This window comes from Podarcis raffonei, chromosome 15 (assembly GCF_027172205.1).
Source record: "Podarcis raffonei isolate rPodRaf1 chromosome 15, rPodRaf1.pri, whole genome shotgun sequence".
NCBI classification, from domain to species: Eukaryota; Metazoa; Chordata; class Lepidosauria; order Squamata; family Lacertidae; genus Podarcis; species Podarcis raffonei.
This window is the reverse complement of record NC_070616.1, coordinates 23,662,197-23,688,053: the sequence shown is the minus strand read 5'-3', so window position 1 is coordinate 23,688,053 and position 25,857 is coordinate 23,662,197.

Here is a 25,857-nt window from a genome sequence, read left to right as displayed (position 1 = left end):
TTTTACTAGCAGGGGGCTGTCAGTCAGCAGCAGAATGTGAGATGGAACAAGGGAGAAACAAGAAAGCAAAGAGAAGAAACAATCAAGGAGCAGATAGAACACACATACTTTTCAAAACGGAGAGAGGGAGAGAAATACTATTTTAAGTAACGTTTGATAAATTGCCTGCCTTTCTCTCATCCTGCAACAAGAAATGTTTCTCTCTTTTTTTGTATCTTGCTGAAGTCTGAGAACAGGGATTTATTAACAGAGGAGAAGGGTGTATGTTTAACAGTTTCTTATAATTGTTAACTTGGGGTTGCTTTTGATGTCACTTAGTGGTAGACTTGTTCCTTCTGTAATAATAATAATAATAATAATAATAATAATAATAATAATAATTATTTATACCCCGCCCATCTGGCTGGGTTTTCCCGGCCACTCTGGGCGGCTTCCAGCAAAACACTAAAATACAATAACCTATTAAACATTAAAAGCTTCTGTGAAATATTTTGCACCACTGGGAAGTTTCTGTGCAATAGATTGCACAAAATGTCATGCAGCAGGTCACAGCTAGCTCACCTGTTGCACTGGATTCTGCCGTTGCACAGCATTGAAATTCCCCTAACCCTTGCACTAGTGGACAGAGAAAACATTGGATGTAGCCTGTAACAGCAATGAGAAGTTGTTGAATGCCAACAAGAAGGTGTACTGGAAACTTCTAGTCCCCAGTGTGCCTTGGAGCTTGCTTTTGTTTGGTCTGCTGCCAGTTTGAGGGAGGGATTTGCAAAGCAAAGAACTTTGGATGGAGGGAAGCTTTGTGGGTGGGCCCTGGGCCTTCCCTGTGAATTGGCCCATTGCAGGCCCAATCATCCTTCTGCAGATCCTTACACAGAATTGGCCAATGGTGGCAGGAATTTAGGGGGCGTTCCCCTGGGCTTGGTGTCAACTGGCCAGTAGCTGAGCTTGGCACCATGCCCAGGGCTAGGATAAATTCCGCCATTCGACCTCTCTCGCCATGCCAGTTCTCCTACCCGCCCGCCCTCAGATTAGGGTTTTTGGGATGGTATGACCTTGCTGTGGACTATGTCGGTTGCAAATGTATCCACAAGCAGGGCATATTGAACTTAAGATCTGGAAAATCAGAGACAAAGAGAAATGAAAATTCACAGATTTGTCTGTTCTTTAGATGGAGGTCATATTCTGGGAGCAGAGTTCAAAACCCTAAAGCTCATGCCCTGACATAAATGGAGGCTGACCACTGCCTCCATCTCCACTGAGCTTGGTTATGCTGCTGCTTGCAGTCTACGCCCTCTCTAGCTGCTGGGGCAGTGTGAGTACTTCAACATAAATCAATGCCTTCTGCATTATTACCAACTGCTCCCTGCCCCACTCCAGAATCCTTTCTGGTATAGTTTGCCTGGATATTCCTGCGGGACGATGCTGAAGTTGGAAAGGCTGTAAGTTACCGTGGAAAGGTTCATGGCTCTGCAAAAGGAATTCACTTTATTACTTTTTAATGCCCTTTCTCTGTACAATTGCGGCACTCTCAGGATCCCCATGTATTGATGAGTTTGCCCTTTCCTTCAGGAACTGAGCGGTTTACTGGCTTCAGTCTTGCCCTTTCTCAGTTTCTCTCCATCCTTACACAGCAATGAAGTCTTTTAAGCCCCATTCCCTGCCTCCATTGTTCCACACCATCATACCTTTTTTAAAAAAAGTATTTTCTTTTGAGGAATCCCCTGGTTTTTTTGATGAATTTAACTTTTCAAGGAAGCACACTACAGAACACAGCCTTATTTTAATTCCTGCTTTAGGATTTATTTACATGAAAAGAACCTTTCCTTCAAGTAACTACAGGGGCACAGCAATGAGGTGTGCAAACAACTTGTTGGCGTGGAAGGCTTTCCCTCTGTGGCATATGGTGAAATTTTTCATAGGGGAACAGTTAGGGCCAGAAGTGCCAGCTTGCGATGGCAATGGGGAGAGCGATAGTGGGCCACTGTGCACATGATGTCACAACGTCCTGACATCACACGTGTGAGCATCACACCCCCATCCCGAAGTTGGGCAGAAGCTTCCCAGGCTTTGGGAAGGAGACAAAAGCACTCTGACACGATATTGGAGCCCTCCTGCCTCCTTCCCAAAGCTGGGAAACTTTGGGAAGGTGGCAGGAGGGCTCCTGGACCTGTTGGAGCACTGTGTCTCCCTCCCTAAGCCAAACAGAAGCTTTCCAGGCTTTGGGAAGGAGGTGCCAGGGGAACATTTAGGAGACTAGCCTAGTCCCTCTAGTCCACTGACTGCACATCACTGCTTGCCTTCCTCACTCTCTTGTGATGTCACCTATGACCAATGTGCTTTTTCAAACTGCCTTCAACTCCAGATTGCTGGGACAAAATTGTTTTCAGTAGCTACAAAATTCAGAAGCCACAAAACCAGAAATAATTTCAAAGCAATAATAATAATGAGAATATATACAGTGGAACCTCAGTTTTCGAGTGTCTCGGAAGCCAAAAGTTTCGGTTTTTGAACGCTGAAAACTCTGAAGTAATTACTTCCATTTTCAAACGTGCCTCGGAAGTCAAACGGCTTCTGAGGCGCGTTTCTCAATTTTCTCCATTGAAATTGGCAACCGTCCATTGCACCCCGGTTGTCGAACGTTTCGAAAGTTGAACAGTCTTCCAGAATGGATTGCGTTTGACAACCGAGGTTCCACTGTAGTGTTTTATTATGATCAACACACTTCGCATATGATATCTCAGCAATTTGTAGACTGATTGCCCAAAGTAGAGGTGGACAGCCTCAAGTCTAGGGGCAGAAGGTGGCCCTTCAAGTTCCTCTGTCTGGCCCTCAGAACTCTCCTGGGGTCACCCCCCTCACTTCCCCTGCTTCAACCTCTGAGAGGTTTTGCCTGAATACAATGTGTCCTGGAACTCTGATCATGCCTCTTGCTCTGTCCAGATGAAGGACCAAGAGGGTTTGTGTATGTCAGTGTTGTTATCCTTCTGCCTTGAATGATGGGCTGGGAGTCAGTCAACTGGACCTAAAGCTACCTAGCAAAGACATGGTGGAAGAAGAAAGATTTAAGTTGGGGGCTTCACTGCTTTTAGCCACTCTGCTGCCCCAGGAATGCTTCCAACTGCTCCACACACCATCCCTTTCCCCACTAAGACCTTTAAATGGACTTACAGGGAGGCTGTGCTGCTTTCTTTTGTACTCTACCCATCCGATCGGGACTGAGTTTCCCTTGCAAATTGTGATAAGGCAGTGATAGCCAAAGATATGGTGCTCTTGGGCTCAGCTGACTGCTGCAGAAATGTCACGGCTTAATAACTTTTTAATAAGGCGGGAGCCTGATCACTCCGATGCCTGCCATAGCTTTGTAATTCCGAGATTAAGCAGGCAATCTCTGTGCAGGCTGAAAGCTAAAGCAGCCAAATGAGGATTGGGGGTGTATATATACCCTTTTCCCTGGGGGGCTGCCAGCTCCTTTTCTGATAGGAGCTCCTTCTCAACATTGAGCTCGATAAATTCGGTAAATTCCATGTAATTGTGACATTCTGCTGCAGCCACAGGGCCATTGCTCCTTCCAACTTTCCCAGGACCATTCGCCCCCAACCTCAAATGGGAGATGTCTGGTGGCGGTTCTAAGACCGTCTAAGTTTTCCTTAGTTTCTGCTTGATACAGGCAGCTGAGTTTTTCCCTCCTTCTTAGGGCAAAGAAGAAGAATTGCTACTACTATAAGCAGTCCCTGGGCTGCCTGCAACATCCCAGGGGGGTTCCTGTAACAGGATGCCCCATGGGAGTGATGCTACCAGTGGCGCAGGGGTAAATTTTGCAGTTCCGGAGCTCATTACGACAGCCTTAATAGCTATGTCCCCGAGGTAAGTCAATGGCCTAGCCCCTGGGAAGGAGTCCACTACCACATTCACAATGAAGAGTCCATCGCCATGCTGCTGAGAAAGAGTTTATAACCAAGATCCCCATAGGCACACTAGCTGTGTTCAGCAAGACATTTCCTTAGTTAAAGAAAGAAAAACCCACAAGACACCTCGTATTCAAAGCTAACACTTCAACCCAAAGTTTTCAGAATCCACCCACCCCACCAAAGTCATAGAGCATCACTGCCACACACATTTTCATGGGGGTGGGTGAAGGGTCCTGCCAAAGTGCAGGTGGATATCCATCCCATCTGAATGAGTTCATGGGCCTGGACCCAACCCCTGCGGCTGAAATGACATTCCCTTCCACTTCATTTTGCTTGGGAACCATGATGTTTTTGCTTTGGTTTTCCCTCCCTCGTCATTCTGTTTTCCCCTAACTAGATGGGGAGGGAATTTCACTCCAGGTTCCTTGATTTTAAATGACTCCCTTATGGATGATTCCAGGCTTGTTGCTCATTAAAAGTTATTTAAATATGTTGCTAATCAAACAGAAGGCTTCTGAGCAGCTGTTAGCAGCTTTGACTCCCCCTGAAGTGGCAGGCGGCTGCTCCTTTTGCCTCCCTTGTGGTGACTTGCCAAAGTCTCAAAAGAGGAATGCTGGAACATTCAGTGGCACCTCTTGCCCCATAGTCTGTGGCCCGTTGCCATCATGCTGGCCCTTCTAGCTGCACCTCTATCACCCAAGAGGACTGAAAGTGGAAGGTCAGGCAAGTGATTTCAACCTAATAAATCAAGCACATATTTCTAGGCTGTAACACCAAATCCCCACCAAACCAAGCTGGATTTGAGTTTTCTGGTGTCTCTGGTAACTTCTCTTTCTTATATCATGGATGTTGGCAAACTGGATTTTTAAACAGCAAAAGAATATCAGAATTGGAGGTTTCAGAGATGCACAAGAGAAGCTGTATTTTAACGCTCAGGAACTTGGCAAAGTCTTTTTTATTATGGATTTTTTATATCATGGATATATGTTCTGCATTATTTTATTAATACTATTGCCATATACGAGTTTGTGATTACCTTTGGTCAGAACAATAAACTTATGAACTGAGCTGAGTATATAATGAAGAGAAGAGAAAGAATGGGCACAGTGAGTATACTTCAAATTCTTATCCTTAGATTAATGTGTCAGCAGAAGCTGAATCCTCTTGAAATAGCCTCTCTGTGAGTTTTGAAAAGGGGATAACTACCTAAATCCTTTCGGTGCCTTTGAAAATCCTGGCCTCCCATGTAGGTTAAAGCATTTTGCTTTAAGTCTTCCCAACCTCCCTGTGGAAAAGGCAGAAGCAAAGGGAGAGCGGGTGGTAGGAAGGGATGCTGCAGAGAGATTTAAATTACAGAACCACAGGATCAGTGGGAATGAAATAAACAGTGAAATACTGGCAGAGCCACTGAAAAAGTCACTTACAGAACCGGCCCATCCATTAGGCAAAGTGTGGTAACCACCTCTGGCAGGAGATGGCCTCTAGTTGTTCCTCCTTAGCCCTCCTGGCCACTCCCCTCTGTTGTGTATGTTACATAGCCTGCCTTGGCCACCCCAAACTAGCCTGCTGCTGCCTCAGAGGTGGTGGAGATCACTAGGCCATCACAAGTGCTGAAGTAAGCTTCAACTGACAGTCCAGCCAGCTTCTGTACAAGTAACAGGCAGAAGCACCTACTTGTCCTTTGCCTCAGGTGACAAAAAGTCTTGACCCGGTCATGTTGTTATGAAATTAACCTGCCAAAGTGTGGCTATAGGGACATAGGAAGCTTGCTTATACCAGGTCAGATTGTTGGTCCATCTAGCTCCATAATGTCTGACCATCCATCAACAGCTCTCCAGGATTTCAGGCAGGGTTCTCTTCCAGTCCTACCAGGAGATGCTACTGGGGATTGAACCCAGGATCTTCTCACAAAGCAGAGGCTCTACCCCTGGGCTATGACAGGGTGATGGCACTGTGAACCAATTGGCTAGAGGAATGTTTCTCAATTTCCCTTCCCTCCCTCTATCTTAAAAGGAGCCTTTCATTCTCAGCCAAACAGGCTTTGAAAGGAAGGCAAACCTGTCAAACACAGAGACATGTATTTATTTCTGTCTTTCCAGGAAAGGAGAGGCTCTGGACTTGGTATTGTGGTTTTCTTCATCTAGAATTAGAGTGGTGGTCACAAGGAAGTATGGCAGTCATGGAATGGCCACTTGCAGTCCTGGCCCAATAGATATTTTGCTTCCTGAAGTGGCACTGCAAGTGGCACCTCCCCTCTAATGCAAGAACCAACTTTATTGGGGGGGGGGAGCCTGTCTGCCTCATTCAGACACAAAGTCCTACCTTGACCCTGAAATTCTGCCATCTAAAGCAGCCTGCTGAACCTCTCTGCATGATCCTTGCCCCCTTCCTCAATCTGCCCTATGTCTGGTGCTATAGTCAATGTCAAAGCTCAGGACTGGGGAAGAGATGGCCCCCCGGAAGTTCATAGAGCTACCTTGGAAAGTGGCAGACCCTCCTTTGTCAGAGGTTTTTATACAAAGGTTGGGTAGCCATCTGCCAGGGATTCATAAAACGGTATATTTGGAAGGGACCCCAATGTGGGGCTCTAACCTGTGACCCTGATGTGCTGTACTGACTGAGCTCCTCTCTTTAAGCTGTTGGGCTACAGCTCTTATCATGCCTGACCACTGGTCACACTGGCTGGGACTTGGAATCCTACAACTTCTAGAGGGACATAGTTTCCCTAGCCTTGTGGTGGCAGTCAGTGATGCAGATATGAGAACTTGTCTCAATCAGGCAAGGTGACTATAATGGAAATTGCACTCCTTTGCAACATGATATGGTAGAACATCAGCTTTGTGTGCAAAAGTTTCCAGATGCAGCCCTTGGCATTTCTAGGTAGGATTGGGAACGCCACCAGGAGAGCTGATGCTAGTCAGGGTAGACAGTATTGTGCTCCTTGGCCCAATAACCTGATCTGATCTATTTCCCTATGGCTGTATGAGGCAGTTGCTAATAAGGAAGGTGGACTCTATCGCAATAATCTGGAAGATGTTCCCTTTTGAGATAGTGTATCTCCAAAGTCCCAGACATGTGGATGAAAAAGAAACTATTTTCATGGGAGCTGAGCCAAAACCACCCACTGTTTTCCTCCAGCATTCTTGGTGGAGTCCAAAAACACCTTCCCTTGGGGCTAATTTTCAGCAGCCTTTAAAATCATATCCACTTACTCATTCACATTGCCCTGCCTTGCTCCCAGTTGCCCTTACTTGCCCTTAGTTATTGTCATCACATTCACCAAATTTGGCTACATAAGGAGGAGACATCATTCCATTCTCTAATCTGACTGGGTGAGATCACACATGTGACAAATCTAGGAATGGGGAACACTCAGCAGGGGGGTGTGTGTGTGTGTGTGTGTGTGTGTGTGTGTTGACAGTGAAGCAGCAGCAGCAGCCAAAGGAACCATGGATGCTGAAACAGAATCTGTTCTTTTAAATGACTATATCTGCAGTTCAAGTGTTCTGTGAAAAATGTCTTTCCCAACAAAATTGCTAGTTTCTATGCAAAGATCAAAACTGGAGAATATTCAGTGCTGCCTTTGTTTGTATTAGTTAAATGTAGCACATTTGTCATATCCACGGTCCTCTGCAAGAGAAGGCATTAGGCAAATTTCCTCAACACACTTGCATAGCTCCCTCCCCCTCCATATATATAAATATATTCATTCCTGAAAGTGAGGACATCATGTGCAGAATTATCTGCTGAGCCTGCCCTTCAGAGAAAGTTCCCATCAGACCTCTGAACCCCTGCCCCTCCTTCCTGAGGCTGGTACTGCAACTTGCTCTCTCTGAAGGCACCCCTCCCTTTGATACAAAGAAGGTTTAATAGCTGGCTGATGTCACAAAGGCCTCTTGCCACAATGAGTTTTACAAATTATACTCCCAAGTGCTCATGGATATGTCTCGAACCATCATCGCAATTAATTACGGCTAAACTGCAGTTGTCAACTAAATGAACAAAGTATATCCCATGATTCATGAACCTGGCTCAGTTTTAATTGTTTGCTCTCTTGCTCGCTAAGCTATAGGAATAAAAATATATTAGCCGTCTCTGTCCCTCTTGTCAGTATGAAAGTTCATTGTGGGGAAGAAGATCCTTGCAGGGGATGCAGAGGTTATGGTCTGTGTCTTCACATTTCCATATATTAATTGTTATCCATGTGTGTGTGTGTGTGTGCCACCTATCCTCCAAGGACCCCAGAGCAGTCTTGATTGGAGGAGGGGGAATCCCCACTGTATCCTCCTCTCACAATAACCTTGCAAGGTGAATTAGATTGTAAGAAAATGACTTTTCTGAAGGATATGCCGTTCTCTTAGAGGTCTATGGAGGATTTGGTTTAAACCAGTGCTAATTTTCTAGAAAAAGATGTGCCGGAACTCACCATTAACGCCTCCCTTGTTCTCTTATATAGTGGTGCCTTGGGTTAAGAACTTAATTTGTTCCAGAGGTCCGTTCTTAACCTGAAACTGTTCTTAACCTGAAGCACCGCTTTAGCTAATGTGGCCTCCTGCTGCTGCCGTGCCACTGCCGCACGATTTCTGTTCTCATCCTGAAGCAAAGTTCTTAACCCGAGGTACTATTTCTGGGTTAGCGGAGTCTGTAACCTGAAGCGTCTGTAACCTGAAGCGTCTGTAGCCCAAGCTACCACTGTAATGGCAATGGCACTCCCCTGAGAGGTGTCAGAACTGAGTTCCGTTGAGTTCCAGCTGAAAAAAGCCCTGGTTTAAACCCAGATTTAGTTCTGGTTCAAGTCTAATGCTTCACCCACCATACCACACCAATCCAGATATACTGAATGAATGCAGAACTTTGGCGTTTCCTCCAGATGACATGGATCTTCTATTGATATGGGGAGCAGGGTGGTCATGGGAGAAGTCAGAGTAGAATTTGACAAAATAGAACATTGTAGAACCTGGTTCATCATGAGGCCTTCTTAATATTTATCTGGTGTAGCATATTTTGCACTGGTTGTTTGAGTAAAAAGCTGGCTGGCTGGCAACTATACCAGTCCATTTCCACACCAGACTTCCTTTCCCCCAACAGAGCTCCCCAGTGGAGCTGCCTGCATAGTTGAACAAAACTGTGGAACTTGCTCTCACAGGAGGCAGTGATGGCCACCAACTTGGGTGGCTTTAAAAGAGGACAAACTCATGGAAGATGAGGCTATCAATGTCTACTAGCCATTATGGCTATGCTCTGCACCCATAGTCAGAGCCAGTAATGCTTCTGAATACCACTTGATGGAAACTGCAGGAGGGGAGAGGGCTCTTGTGTTCGGGTCCTGCTTGCCAGCTTCCCATAGGGACATCAGGTTGTCCACTGTGAGAATAAGATGCTGGACCAAATGGGTTATAGGCCTGATCCAGCAGACTCTTATGTTATTGCATTCAGTCCTCTTGCAAACAAACAAAAAACAACCAACAACTCTCCTTTCCAGGAAAGCTATTTTGCTTTTTTGCACCATTTGCCATCTCTTCTCCTGTTTTGCTTTCTCAGAGAGATGTTTCAATCCCACCTCCCCTCCCCTGCTGAAGGAGCCCTCTGGGTCCATTTACTGGGATAATTAATTTAATTAACAGTCTTCTGCAGACGTGCTAAAGATTGATGTTGCAAGTCTGCTCTGGAAGAGGATGCCTCGGAATAGTGAGACTCACAGGCACTCCGGCATCTTGTAATATATCCAATTTAAAATTTAGGTGTAAATCAGTCGCAGCCATCTGTGCCTGTGAGACTTGGCCCAATTTACAGTGGGGTGAGTGAGGACCGGACTTTGAATGTGTCAGTGTTCATCTCCCACCCTCTTCCTTTCTCTCTCTGTCCTCTTCAATCTTTCTCCTTCACTGTGCATGTCCAATAAAAGGTTAAAGTTGATTTCTTTGTCTCAAAAACAAAACAAAACAAAGCAGCAGGACAAGAGAAAACAAGTTAACCAATTAATGCCTGTTTTATCCATATGAGACCCTATCTTTTTCGCTGGTGCTTTAATATTAACCTCGGGTTGTTGTGGCTTAGGGTGATTTTAATCCAAGCTGTAAACTGTTATGCTGCCTCTCTTCTATGGAAAGCGCTGCTTTATTTAATTGTTTATATTTAAGGCGTTTATATATTATTTAATCATTAGCATTTCTAACTGGTGGACATAAAATGAACCATGTGGAATAAAACAATAAAATCATCACCAGAAACCTGAATGCTACCTTTAAATGTATCCTGCAATAGGTCTTGGTCATGCACCTGCAGTTCATTGAGGATTATTCACCACTGCAGGACAGTCTTTCCCAATCTGGTGCCCTCCAAATCTTTTGGACTACAATTCCCATCATCCCTGAGTGCTGGCCAAGTTGAAGTTCAGCAAAACATCCAGAGGGCATAATGTTGAGGAACATTGTCACAGAGTGATCATCTTCCACTTCCTGTAGTTTTAGGCTGTCCTGAGATTTGGTTATCTCTGCTGCCACTATTCAGTCCTCAGAGCATCATCTTGCTTCTCAAAACTCTTCCTGAATTTCAAACAAAGGAAGATCCAGACCTTCAAACTCTAGAGGTTTAGCTGAACTTTAGCTGAACTTTCTTATCCAGCAGCAATGTCTGAAAACAACTGATGTGGAAAGAGCATCTTTTTCTCTCTTCGTTTTTAGTCTTTCTGGTATTTGTGTTTTCTCTCCTGCCTGACTCAGTCACTCACTGATGCACTTTGCTGGATCGTTACCCATCCTTCTCCACTCCAGTAATTTGAATATGGATGCATGTGATTGTCAAACTCTTATGGTATCTACTTATCTCAGCTGGAGGTATCTCCCAAAGCTATGACCAATACATACATATATAGCTTCTTTATACAGAGTGATTACTATTCAGGCATAATGTTCTAAGGCTCAGACATATTTCAAAAGCTTTTTTTCCATAATAAGAATACCTTATCTACTCTTTCATTATTTCATTTATTTATTGCATACAAGATCTGCAGACAATCTAAACAATAATGAGATGGTTCCATAGCATATCTTATTACAGACAATTACAGATTACCATTACAGGACTCACATGGTCAAGAAAATTCTTATGTCAGAGGCAATTTTGTTCCAATTTCATCCATTGTTTCCAAGAGATAAAAAATCTCCCATGGACAACGCAAGCTTTTACATGAAATTATATGTAATTTTATGGGAAAGAATGCAATCCTACTTCTAACATTTCCCTGAATGTTGACTAACTTGTGACTCTCCAGATGCAAGGCTGACTAACTTGTGACTCTCCAGATGCAACTGTTATCACCCCTGACTATTGGCCATGCTGGCTGGAGCTGAAAGGGACACTTAGAGGGTCCCACATCGGCCAGCCCTGGGTTATAGGAATCAGTGGAAGATCCATTATGCCTGTGGAACATGAGATGCACTACCACTGTGACAGATTTGCAGCTGGCTCAAAAGGGGATCTACAGGGCAACTTGCATGGCGTGTGTGTGTGTGAGAGAGAGAGAGAAAGGGGGCATAGGAGCCAACTCTTGGGGTCGAGGTTTCTTTAGCGCGCCAGGGCCCCCCAAAGTTTATGGGCATTGCCATTCAAATGGTGTACATGTGCCACATCTTGTGATCAATTATGGGGTTGGGGTTTACCTAGCCTCCCCCCCCCCCAATGTTTTACTCAAGGTGGCACCTCTGGAGACAGGTGAGGATCTGGCCCACCAGCCATATACAGTTTCCCATCCCTGGTCTATCTAACATTATAGTTTCTTCACACAAAGACGCAATGCATGAGGAACACTCCTGGATCAGGCCAATGGCCCATCTAGTCCAGCATCCTGTTCTCATAGTGTCCAACCAGATGCCTGTGGGAAACCTACAAGCAGAACCTGAGCACAAGAGCCCTCTCTCTCCCTGTGGTTTCCCAAAACTGACATTCAGAAGAATACTGCCTCTGACCCCCACAACAGCTACTCACTGTGGGTCATAGTAAAGCAAACAGTCTAATTTGTCAACACCTAAATGATATTGAGTGTCAGAACAACTTGGCAACAATAAGGAAATTTTGCCCATGGTACAACCGTTTTTCCATCCTCTCAAGTTGATTCTTTGGCACCCTATCTGTATAACCTAGCAATTCCAAAATATAGACGCGCTTTTACCCTCGCAAGACTGAATGCATTGCCCTCAGCTGTACTTGAGGGATGATTCCAACAGATTCCACACGAAAAACGTTTATGTCCCTGCAGAGAGGGCAGCACCGAATCAGTGGTGCATGCCCTCCTGACATGCACTCTTTACAAAGACCTGAGGAATGAGATTATCAACCCCCCACCCTCTTTTATTGTCCATTCCGGGTCGCCCAACCACTGCCACAGTGTCTTTTCTCCTGACAGATCAAGAGGAGCAGATGACAGCAAAGGTTGCAAGGTTTTTAGCTGGGGCAATCAGAATAAGGTCCACTGTTTGACTGCTGATTCAGGACCCTAAACGGTGTTTTATATAATCGACTTTTTATTTTGTTCTGTGTATATCGCAATGTTCTTTTGTTGCTATGGCCGATGACTGACGCAAATAAAGTTTCATTCATTCATTCATTCATATTGTCTCTGACTGTGGAGGCAGAACATAGACATTGTGGTTGGTAGCAATTGATAGCTTCTCCTCTATGCATTAGCTTTCTGATCCATGGGATAGTCTTCTCCATCAACTCACACCCCAGGTGAACTGAGCAGACAATGAAAGGATGAGTCATCTCCTCAGTTTCAGGGGCTTCTCCAACAATTTGTAAGTCACCCTGAACCATTTACCTGCAATTTCCCTATTGAAAGATGTACCCCACAAGGCTTAGCCACTGACCATTAAGTCACATTAACAAGTCATTCTGGGTCATGATGTGCTGTTAACCCAAACCCCAAGAGTCATCCTGCATGACCAAACAGCAAACCCACCACAGCAGTCCAACTTCCACAGTGCTAGCTTTTGTGCAAGCTGTAGTTTGGCTTGCGGACAACAACTGTTTTGGTTTTTTTTGTTTTCCAAGCTGTAAATTGCATGAAACAATGCCAGATTCTGGCAAGTAATGTGAATTCCAATTATTTGTCAAAGGGAACAATCAGCCCAATTTGGAAAACATTGTTGATTTCAGCTGTTGTTCCTGTGAACTTGTGTCTGTATATCATTAGCAGCTCTTTAGATGATGAAGAAGGATGCTGGGCAGGATTTCTCTGTATCCCCCCCCACCGCCAATCCCTCAGGAAATGATGGCCCAGTTTGCGTTTGTGTCCAATCAACATAAACTATCAGCCTGCAATTAGAATTTTCCCTTTGCCCTTTCTCTGTGTCCATCAAGTCCCCCCCCCCCGCCCCATTCTACTTTGTAGCATGGAATCATTTTAATGAGATTTCTTGGTAACAAATGACCAGTTTGTAATAATTATATTTTCACCAGCAACTGCTGTAAAAATGATTTAAAGCAGGTCAGGCTCCAATTTATTAGGCATCAAATTTTGCAAGGCAAACTTTTAACAAGGAAAAGAGTCTCAGAGACGGAGGGAGACCACTTCTCCACCCTTGGCTGCATGATCAGCCTAAAATATTGATGATTTGTAGACGGAAATATAACCAAGGAGATTTGACTCTTATATTAAAATGAATGGATCCAGTGGCAGCCAAGTCTGCCTATAGTCATACCCTTTCATCTCATAGAATGATTGAGAGAAAAGAACACAGCAAAATAACACCTTCAGCACCTCGCATCTGGGCTCAGCTGTGAAACTCAAATAGCTTGACAGTGGATATCTGTTCAGCTCTGGGGAAGGATCTCTGAAGGCTGGCAAGTGGGAGAAGCCAAAGAGGGAGGCTGGCAAGAGGGAGGAGCTAGATATTTAAGGGGAGGAGCCAGGTGACCACTGGGAGGAGCCACTGATGAGACTGCTGCAACTGTTTAACATCTATTTTTTTCCTATTTGCCTTGTTGAAAACCTTCCTGAGTCTTGTGAAACAGGCAGTAGATCATCGAAACAAAATGCCACTGCCAGTTAGAGTAGACTGTACTGACCCAGACGGACCAATGGCCTGACTCAATTTAAGGCACCTCCCTAAGATCTTAATTCCCATTCCTTGTTACCCTAAGCATCCAACATCTTTGTTGTACAAATTTCACCATATTCTGAAGGTGCATGGCTTTACTCTGTTTTAGCAGAATTCAGGGATTTTGTTGGACCTGCATCTTCTGCTGAATTTATACTGTTCAGTACCAACTGGAATTTATTTACTTGGGGTTTATTTGTAGTGACAGTTTTCTTTGTTATTTATAATTGTATATTATATTGTTGGAACCCTCCTTGGGATATTATGGCAGGTAAGAAATATTCTGAATCAATCGGTCTATATTTTATTGGAAGATTACTCTCTTTTTTCATAAGTAGGTACATGATTTCTTTTTCTTTTTCTGTTGGAAATGGTCATTCCTATTCATTGTTTGATATACGTTTGGTTTTGAAAATTATCTGTTAGTATTTATCTGCCATCCACCTTTCCTTGACTTCTTATAGTTCCCTCCTGCCAGGATTATTTCCCTGTTGCAGTAGGCATCCCTGCCTCTGAAATATCCATTTGGTGATGCTGAAGGAACAACTCTGAAGGCCTGAGAAGGGATTGCTTCAGGGGGTGGGGGCACAAGCTGCTGATGCAAGCTGGGAAACAAAAGGGAGTCCTCTTAGGGAGGATGCTGAGTACGCTGAGTTTCCTCTCTGTTGCTGTGGAAACAAGAGCCCCAGCTGCAGCAGCAGATGGATGCCAGGAGGCCTTGGCAGTGGATCTAGAGGAATGTAAGAGTCTTAGCCTAGCAGGGAGGCCAGAGGGGGCAGCTGTGATATAAAAGGGGCAGATGCCTTTCATGAAATGGAATAAAACAGGGAAGGTGAGGAAGGCAGGGCAAAGGTTTAGCCCCCAAATTCTCTTTTTGTTGGAAAAATTGGATATTTTGGCAAAGAGAAGGCTTTGAGCATGTAAAAAGTGCATTGTCTTCTTTGCTAGGAAAATAATCAGACCCGTCACCAATTGGAGATTTTATCATGCTAGGTAGATTCAAAGTTTAGTGCCTGAGATGCTCCCACATACTGCTTGATATTTTGCAGAATTTATTCTGCTGGTTAGCCATGAGGGACAAGGAGCTATGCGAGAAGTGGAAGCCTCACCCACAACTAGTGGAAGTCTAACTCAGGCAGCCTGAATCTTTCTGCAGGCACTTTTTTCACCTCTTCTAGTGTATCTTTGCTGCTGTAAGGGCTAGAAGCAGAAGCTAAGCAAAAAAAATCTCAGAAAATAATTTACTGGTAACTTACTAATTTTTTTTAAGGTTCTTCTGCACTGTTAGAGAATTCTCATCCTCCCCTAGAGAACATTTGGACTCTTCCTATTCCCTCTCCATGGGTTTTTAGTGCAACAGCACATCTAGTTTGAATGCTGTTTGAATACTGTTGGAGGAAGTTGTCTCCCATTCCTCCCCTTTTAAACCATCCATCAGTATGCACTATCAATAAAGCAGGAATGGGGACACCTGCATCCTCCAGGTGTTGTTGGAGTCCAGCTCTTATCAGCTCCATCCAACATGGCCAAGGGTCAAGAAGCTGTAGACCAACAGCTGGAGGAACACAGGATAGGTGCCTCATGGTTGCATTGTTCAACACTCACTATGAGCCAAAATTATTCAGGAATATAATTTTCGGGGGGGGGGGAACTGTTGGAGAATTTCACACCCACCCCAATCTGCAAGAATATTCTGCAAAATGCACTTCTCCACAGTTTCAGTCTTAACATCTTACGTTGTTCTCCTAGAATCTTAAGTTGTTATACTAGAACCTGAAGCTGAATGTTCAGGGGCCATCAATGCCCACTTTCAGATCAGTAGCAAAGAAGGCTCTGTTTCAGCACACTTTTTCCAGGATTGTGCTCTTTTTAGCGTATTCCACTCTAGCTGCTGATTGGTTGCAACTGCTTTACATTCCTTTGTAAACTACCTCAATTTTATTTCATATAGCAAGGTTTGGAACATATCTCAGAAAGAAATGGATTGTTGATGGACTAAGCCTCAAACAGCACAGCAAGTTCATAGACCCTTCCCATCACAGACACTTGACTGTCCAACTAAGCCAATCCAATAAGAGACCCACATTCCCTATTTCTGAAATAGCATATTCACAAATAGGGAGGGAACAAGCAGCGTCCAGGCCCCACCACCACTAAAGAAACTCTGAAAAGAACTTTCTAAACTTAACCAAGTTTAGCATTCCAATTTTGCATCTTTCCTAAGCTGTCAAACTGGAACATTTGCTGTGATTTTTCAGCTTCACCATCTGATAGGTACATTTTGTAGTTTTCACAGGAGACCCTAATGGATTCAGAAATAGCGACAAGGGTTCCTTGTCAAGGTAATATGTTTTAAGACCAATTTCCAATGAAGTAATAGTGTCTGTTTTGACATTAAAAGGCAAGAATTGTGTTTTTTTAAAGTATATTTTCCTTGAGTTTTATGGTCTTTTTAAAATAATTGCGTAACTCAGATTTCTGTTTTTAAAAAGCAGGACTCTGGTAAGTCAAGGGTCCTTAATAATCAGACTTAAAGGAAGAAAGTGCAACAGGGGGAAATTTGGCATTGATAAAATCCCTGAAGTTTTATCAAATGTGCTTTACTGGCCATTTAGGAGTGCATTTTAACGACAGTTAAAGTTCAAGCTTTTGATATTTGAGGATATGCCTATTCTTGTTTTCTGTAACTGAAAAGGGCATGGAGGAATATTATCACTTTTTAAGGTCCAATAATGATTATCATGTGCACACTAGGTGGTTGTGATTGATGTATTTTCCTCTGGAGGTTTTCTCCTGTGGAACTGGTTCCACATTGGGAGTGGGGAGCCTATGGCCCTCACCATTGGCCCTCACCATTGGCCATGGCAGGGGCTTATTGGAACTGGCAGGGGTGCCAATTTGAATAAAATATTGAGGGGCAAGTAAGTCCTGCCCTGCATAATCTGTCACATGATATGGTGCCCACACACCATTTGAATGATGATGCCCATCAATTTGAGCGGGGGGCAGCCCCTTTAAATATTTTTTCTTAGGGAGGCCAAAGGGACCTCGGCTCCTAGGAGTTGACTCCTATGGGAATTGGAGTCTAACAATAGCTGGAGGGTGGCAGGTTCCTGATCCTTGCTTTAGACTTTCACAGTGCCAAGAGCTAATACCAATCAAATCAGTTCATTTCTGTGCAGTGGATACTCCCACCTAAGTAGACATACACTTCAATCTTATGTTCATTTACCTAGAACAGGGATGAGCAATCTGTGGCCATCCAGATATTGGACATCTGGAAGGCCGCAAGCTCCCCATCCTTACTTGATAGCAAAACATGAATAACCAACATAAAAGTTGGTTCTGGAGCAACTGTCTAATGCAGGTTTGGGGAACCTCTGGTCTGTCCCACCCCAGTTATTTGCATTTGATGTACCACGTGATTTCAGCTAAGTCATGCCTATCTGCCCTACAGGTTAGAAGTGGGGCAGACAAAACCCGATTCAAGCAAAATGGTGTTTACAGACAGTTGTTTTGGGGGTGCCTAAAAAGCCCCTTTCAAATAGATGCACAAAAAATGAAAGGGGCCCTTGAAGACCCCTTTGGGCAAACAGTCACCTGAAATTGTTGTGACATCAAGTAATTGGCAGGTGGACAGCGATAGACCGCATTATTCTTGGGGGCAGATGTGAAATGGCATAGGCAGGAAAGCTTCTAAGTCAGATTTAAGTTTTCCTTATACCAACATATGGATTTCTACATGGGTAGTCAACATTTGAGGGAGAATTTAGTGTGGAATTAAAATCCCATGCGTGCTTGCCTAGAACTCCCATGGAAACCCATGAGGCTTATTTCTGAATAAATCTGCAAAGGCTTAGACTGCTAATCACAGTGGTTTCAGGGAAGGCTTATCTTAGCTGACAACAGAGTTCCATCCAGGTGTGTCATGAAACCTCAAATGCTTGTTCTTTCTGAGACATGATGTGCTTGGTAAGATGGCAGAATGGGTGGGCAGGGGGTGTCATCGTTTTGAAAAAGAGCTCTGCCAGGCTGCATGCCATCAATCATTGTCCTGAGCATTGCGTCATCAGCGTGTCTGTGGAAATTAATGGTTGTCGAGACCTAGCAGGTATGAGGCATCATTTTTTAGGGTTACCCGCTTCAAAGATAAGGAAGCATGAAATATGTACCGTGAAATATCCTGATTCATCAAGAGATAAGGCAGCTGGAGATCACCACCCTAATTTGTGCCCCAGATTTGACATACTGGTACTCCCCCTCCCCAACCTGTTGTAATGGATCGAGAATCTAGGTTTGCCCCCACACAGCAATCAGGAGAAATTAAGATGAGGGATGGCCCTGTCTCCTACTCTCCATCTTTGAATCTAGAAGCCCTAAACATTACCTTTCTCAGCCACAGCTGAAACACCAGGGCCAGGATTCTAAAGTCCCAAGCAACACCCCATAGGCCTCAATCTTGCAGTTATTGGACATCGGGCCCCACTTCCCACCAAGCAATGCTGGAAGCATTTGGAAACCAAATGGAGTTTTGTGAATGTAGGTCGTGATGTGGCTCTGGAGGGCTCAGCTGTTGCTTCAAGACATAGTGTCGGAAATTCTTCAGTGTCCCAACCAAAACTCGTCATAGGAACATGCATAGGAACATAGGGATCAGCCTTATAAAGTGCATCAGATCATTAGCCCATCTAGCTCAGCCTAGTCTGCACTGGCTGGCAGTGGCTCTCTGGGGTTTCAGGCAGCGTTCTCTCCCAGCCCTGCCATTGAGGATTCAATTGGAAAGCTTCTGTTTGCCAAGCAGACGCTCTGCCACTGAGCTATTACCTTTCTCAATCACATGCATAGGTTAAAGGTGAGCATTGTGGGATCTTTCATTCTCTCTTTGTTCAGGTAGCGTTGCTTTGATGCTGGACTCATCCCACCTCCACTTTTAGCCCCTTCTGTTACAATAACCTACAGGTTTCATCCTGACAATCCCACCAGCACCAACAGCTTGAAAAGGTTAAAAACTAGGTGTACCCTGACCAGCAACCAGCCTGGCTTTTTGAATGCATGTGATGGGAGATCTCTGTTCTGCGTCACTAAACATCAGAGATTTCCCATTTGGAATGTGCTCCCTGCTGCACTGAAGAGAATTCCTTATGGTAGCATAATTTGTGGAACAGCTTGCCTTTGATTTTGCTCTTGCTAGCTGTGTGTTTTTGATGGTTTTCAGCAGCCTACAATTTATTATTATTATTTTTGTGCCCGTGAGGCGGCCTGGGCTGCATGTAGCACATTTATATATAGATGTGTCCTTTCAAAATATGAGAAAAAAAGTTGTGTATGGTAATGTCTGACGGGGAAAGGTATCTTTGCAAACTCGCTTCTGCAAACTCAGTGGCGGAATCCTCCAAGGAGGTTCTGCGACAACTGTGATCAGAGTGAAGAGGAGTGAGGGGGAAATAGATGGATAAAGTCATCATCGCTGTTGTTCAGGAGCCTCTATGTGTGTGTGTGTTCACACACATGGAATTGTATTCACGTGCGTATCTGGGGTGTGCACAGTCGTCTCTGGTGCCTGATAAGTTCAGGCGCCATCTCAGCTGTGACAGATCCTATCTGATCATTAATAATACAATAATGAAATAGCGACTGGAGAGACACTTGGATAATCATCTGAGCAAAGGCTCATTAGCACGGTGGAACAATCGCTGCCATGTAATAACAGATCCCAGGAAATTTCAATTAAAACTGGAACTTTGTTGCAGCTTCATTTTATAGCCAGCCAGCCGATGTTGTAATTACTGGCAGGCAAGATTAGCTGAACTTCCTTCGGCCGGGGGCTCTCCCTTGAGGCTGGAGGGGTTCTCAGTAAGCAACCATTAAGTTGCTGCCCTCTTTTGCTATTAACAGCCAAGTGAGGCTGGTGGCTGCTTTGTTCTCCTCTGAAAGGCGAAGGCTTCTTTCAGCACCTGCCTATTCCATGGCCAATGCTACCCTATGATCTCAGAAGGCTCGGGGTAAGTATGTCACAAACAGTAATGAGGAAGTAGGATCTGCCTTTTGCATCATGCAGGTAACTTAATGTGAACTGGAAGAGTCCAGTTCCTGGAAACTGGCATCTGCTGTACACTTTGTGCCTTTTGGGCAATGACTACTGGGCATCCTCTTAAGGAGACTCCTGCTGCATCATATCAAAGACTCATCTAGCCCAGCTTCCTGCTCTCACAGGAGCAAATCAGGAGGCTCCAGGAGGCTCATGAGCAGGAACTGAGAACAACAGCCCTTCCTTACATACCCTCCAATATTCCTCAGGCAATAAAGAGGGGCATTTCTCACAACCTCCCCATGCTACAGAGCATTTTCTATCAGAAGAAGGGTGAGTGCCACCAGCACTACACCAAAAGGGGTCCTGAGAAAATCCCTTAATCCAGATTTTATTTTATTTTATTCTTTGGTAGATTAACAAAAAGAAATGAAAAAACCCACACACCAATAAATAAATTTTAGGAAGGGGCAAGATTAGCCACAGCCATAGAAAGCATGGCTAATCACTATTAATAGCCCTTTTCTCAGTATCTTTTTAAAACCATGCAAATTGTGGCCATCACTACAGCTTGTGCACTGGGTCATGGGTGGCGCTGTGGGTTAAACCACAGAGCCTAGGACTTGCCGATCAGAAGGTTGGCGGTTAGAATCCCTGCAACGGGGTGAGCTCCCGTTGCTCGGTCCCAGCTCCTGCCAACCTAGCAGTTGAAAGCACGTCAAAGTGCAAGTAGATAAATAGGTACCGCTCTAGCGGGAAGGTAAATGGCGTTTCCATGCGCTGCTCTGTTTCGCCAGAAGTGGCTTAGTCATGCTGGCCACATGACCTGGAATCTGTACGCCGGCTCCCTCGGCCAATAAAGCGAGATGAGTGCCGCAACCCCAGAGTCGGTCACGACTGGACCTAATGGTCAGGGGTCCTTTACTACAGCTTGTGGTAGTGACACCTGCAAAAAAGGTAGCCAGCAGGAAGCCAACAGCCTCAGAGGGAGATGTTTCATGGGAAATGGGACATTAAACTCACTAATAAGCAACTAAAGAATAGCTTGGTTGGCACATACATGCATGTCAATCACTCATCAAGGCTGAGCTGTAACAGGCAGCTGTCAGACGGGAGCTGGGAAGTGGGAGTCATGAGTTGTATTAGGAGAATTGAGGCAGGAGCAGATATAAAGAAACACGTCAGAGCCAGGAAGGTTGTTGTGGTCTCATCTTACAGTAGGCTGCATTCACACAACAGTTTATTCGTTTTCCCTGACAGTTCCCTAACTGTGAATCTTTGCATTATATTTGAGCTTTCACACGGCGTCAAATCTAGCAGAATATACTGGCATTTTCGTGCTCATTTCCATGTCGATTGCTTCCAGGGAAAAAAATCCATTTGCAACCTGATCAACCCAGAAAATAGCAGAAGCACAGTGGTGGCATTTGGGGTGGTATACTAGCATACAGTTATTTCCTGCCATTTTCATGGGGGAATCATGGGGAACAGAAGCAAGCATGTGTGGAAAGGTTGGGGAGTGGCACTGTTGCCCACTGAGGTTCATTGTTATTCCACATCCTGACCATTTGTGTGAATGAAATTTAGTGTGACATGCTGGTATATTGATGAAAAAGCCACAGTTCCATAAGGCAACAGGACCACCGTGTGAAAGGAACGTTAGGAAATGGGACAGAAGCACTAGCATTTGACTCAGGAAAACTGACACAAGATTCCCCTTGTCTGAATGCACCCTCAGCCTAATAGGAAGTCCTTTATAGCCCTTCCTGTCTGGAAGTGAGGGCCTAATGGCCTGCCTGGATGATCAGGGTTGGTCCCTGAAAGCCTGAGAATACTTCACTGCCCTTGAGACAGTTGGCCCAAGGCTGAAGCTCAGTTAACACATCCCTTAATTCCGCCTTGCACACAAACAATGAAAATGGGTGCAGCTCTTGAGAAGGAGGAATGGTGCTTTTCAACAAAATATCCTCTTCCTAGCTCACATGCTTTATGATACAAGCAATGGATGATGCTCCTAGGAGACAAGTCAACTGTTGGGTACCATTTCCCCACCCAATCAGTTATGTGGATGGACAACCTTTCTGGCTGCATAAAAGGACTTTGTGCAGTGGATCGGCAGTAGGTTGAAGATTCAGAAACCTGTGCGTGCACGCATGCACACACGCACACACACACACACACCCATACACAAGGACACAGACCCCCCCACACACTCTTGCTCTCTTGCACACATCATGGGCACACACATACACAACCTTTCCCCCTCTGTCTCTCTCACACATCAACTCCTCCCCCACTTCCATCAGAGGCTAAAGTAACACCCACACCCACTCAAATCTCCTCCCTCAGCACTCCCGTCCTGACTAGGGAGGGGTAGATGTTAAAGCACTCTGGGTGGACAAAAGAAAAATTGCATGGACAGTGATCTTGGCTTCAGGTTGTGGAGGAAGGAAGCTTAAAGCTTCCTGATGCAGCCCAAATCACTGAGAACATCAGTCTTTGCCCACTGATCAGTGAGGGAAAGTGGGCAGGGTGTGGTGGGCCACACGTAGAGCAGCCAAGGGGTGCATGTGGCCTGTGAACCATGGGTTGCCCTCCTGTTCCATAGCGTGAGGGCAAGAAGTGCTGCCTCTCTCTGCTTGACTTCATGACAATAGTCAATCATCACACGGCATTGCCATTATTCCAGTTCTAAGCTTTCCCCGCTTTGATGCAACGCAGAACACAGGTCATTGTGCACATGGAATATGCTGCGGGACTAGAGTCCCTTTCTTATCATGAATTTGATGTCTATGAGATGCTCACAACAAGCTCAGCCATGAGTCTGAAAGAGGGGGGGGGGTGAGAAAGCTACCCATTCCCCACGTCATCAATACTGAGTTTTTATTTGCAGAATGGATTGTTTTATGCAAATGAAGCTCCAGACTCTGAAAAGGGAGTTTATTTTAACAGTCACCTGTGGAGGCCGCTTGCTGCGTATGATTGGAGTAGAATGATGCTTGAGGGGGGTGGCTTTGTTTTCTGCTTGCAGTGTTTTAAAAATATTCTTTGGTAGGTAAAAGCATATCTTAAGAGGGGGAGGCAGGAAGCAGCAGAAACAGGTACAGTTTGGCAGACCAAAATAGTATTTAATTGCACCGTCTTTGCTAGCAATCCTTTGTTGAAGGGGCCCCTGATGTTATTATGCTTGTTTTTACACAGGCACACGCACAAAACCTGTAGTTAACATAAGTAGTGGTTCTTTCCATTACCTGTCCCAGTATTGAAACATTAACCAGAAATGCTCAGTTTGAGTCAGAAGGAACCTCCTGACAAAATTCCAACCCTTCTTCCTTCCATTTTCTGCTTCAGGAAGTAACTCCCACAGATGTCTCCAGCTTCAGGCTACTTTAAATAAGCCAATAACATTTTTAAAAGAATGACAGGACAGGCACCCCAATCTCCCCAAAGTGGTAGACAAATCACTTTCAAGGGGACAGAATTTGTGTAGATCTTCCAGGCTTCAGCAAGGTTCTGGTTCCATGAGGGTTCTCATTAGAGATGGGTGGATCAGATTATATCCAGTTTGCATGCATTCATTCATTCATATGCCCATGCTGCTCTTTTTTCACTTCAGTGTGTGATGATGGTTGTGATCTTTTTTAATAATAATAATAATAATAATAATAATAATAAACATAAGTGAACCAATTTTCATTTCAATTTCACTTTCTATTTTATCACAGTTGTATAGATACTACTGGAAGTTCATGTTATGGATAGTCTTCATATGGTGCCACATAACTAACAATGGATGGATCCATCACTTTCTGTTTATCTCAATTTCTCATCCCCCTGCCCCCCAAATCAAGGGCAGATGCAAGGTCTGCAGGACCTAGGACAGCTCCACGAGCCACACTGACATAGCTCCAGCAAAGGCCGAAAGCTGAAGCCTAGCTGAGCTTTGATACCCTAGAGCAAATCTTATTATTGTCTGTTGGAAGCTGCTAAAACTGGAAGAGGGAAGGAAAAGTGCTGTGTACAGCTACACCAGATGATGAGCAGTGAACGGGTAATGGAGTGGCTCCACTCACCCGGTTAGGCTATTGATTCTCTTCAGTAGGAACAGGCTTCCTATTCAGATGGAGACTTTGTCTCGCAACAGAAGTCTTTACTGACACGTTCCCCAGTTCTGGTTCTCAAATTGACTTCTGGCTTGCTCCACTTGGCCCTACTCCCTGATGTCTGGTCCCTGGCTTCAACTCAATGGCTGCCTTAAACTCACCTCTGACATTGCCTAAACATCATCCCCTCAACAACGGATGGGGATTTAAAGTGAAAGCACACCAGCTAGGTATCTTGAAAACAGAATTTTCTCTGTTACCTCAAATACAGGATCAAGCAACCTTGAGGCTCTTTCTTGGACATTTCCAATCAGCTTTGAGGACTGTGAGACCTTTGGGGGAGTCTTTTCTCGCTCAATATCATGATCATCTGACCCATGGGCTGGAATATTGCAGTCCTTCTTCACACAATTATGTGTAGTACCAGCCCAAGACACCCAACCCTTCCCTGAGGGAGTGCCATAGCTCAAGGGTAGAACAGCTGCTTTGCATGAAGAGACAATGGATTAAACTCTACAGCCTTTCCAAGAAGGGCTGCGAACAACTCCCTGTTTGAATCCCTGGAGAGCAACTGCCAGTCAGTGTAGACAGTACTGAGCTTGGTGGGTCAGTGGTCTGATTCAGTAGAAGTAAGCTTCCCTGTGTTCTTACTACTCAGGTGCATATTGACATTGATGGTCTTTTGACATTGGATGAAACTCAAAATGGCTTTGAAGCTGAATAACTGGAAATATATTTTAGCCACTGCTGCTTAACTCAGCGGTAGAATTCTGCAAAAAGAAACTCACTACTCCTGCTGTGGTTTTATGGCTGGTATTATGGATAACAGTTGTGCCTTGTTCTTTTCATTGATGCTTTGTGATTTCATGTCATTGTATTGGTTTTTGGCCTTGCCTCGGGTGCTGCTTCAGCAGAGAATGAGATCTGGGGAATGCTTCGATTTATAAATTCATGAACAAACAGAACTAGCTCCCAACATGGATAGAGACAGAGTTTTTTTTCAACAGGAACTCACCAGAATGCAGTTCCAGCACCTTTCAGGTGGATGCCATTGTGGGCCCCACAGCAGGGAGGAGGAGAGGATGGTGAGTTCTGGCCCCATTTCCCCCCTAGAAAAATAGGCATGGATGGATCCATTTAGGGAAGGGCCATAGCTCCATGGTAGACATCTTGTTTGTAAGCAGAAGGTCCAGGTTCAGTCTCTAGAATCTCTAGAAAGGCTGGGATGCCCCCCTTCTTAAACCCTAGAGAGCTGCTGTCAGTCAATGCAGACAATACGATTCAGATGAGCAAATGATGTAAGGCAGTATCCCATATCCCTATGTTGTTCTTATGTTACTATAGCATTGAGACAACAACAGACTTTCCACATCTTCATTACACAGAGAACCCTAATCAGCCCTGGAATCTGCCAATTACAGTGGTACCTCGGGTTATGAACTTAATTCGTTCTGGAGGTTCATTCTTAACACGAAACCATTCTTAGCCTGAGGCGCACTTTCGCTAATGGGGCCTCCTGCTGCTGGCGTGCTGCCTGAGCATGATTTCCATTCTCATCCTGAGGCAAAGTTCTCAACCCGAGGTAACTCTTCCAGGTTAGCAGAGTTTGTAATCCAAAGTGTTTGCAACGCAAAGCGTTTGTAACCCGAGGTACCACTGTATTACTTTTTTTTTGTTTAGTTTCTATACAAATTAAGCCTTTTGCATATTGTTACCAG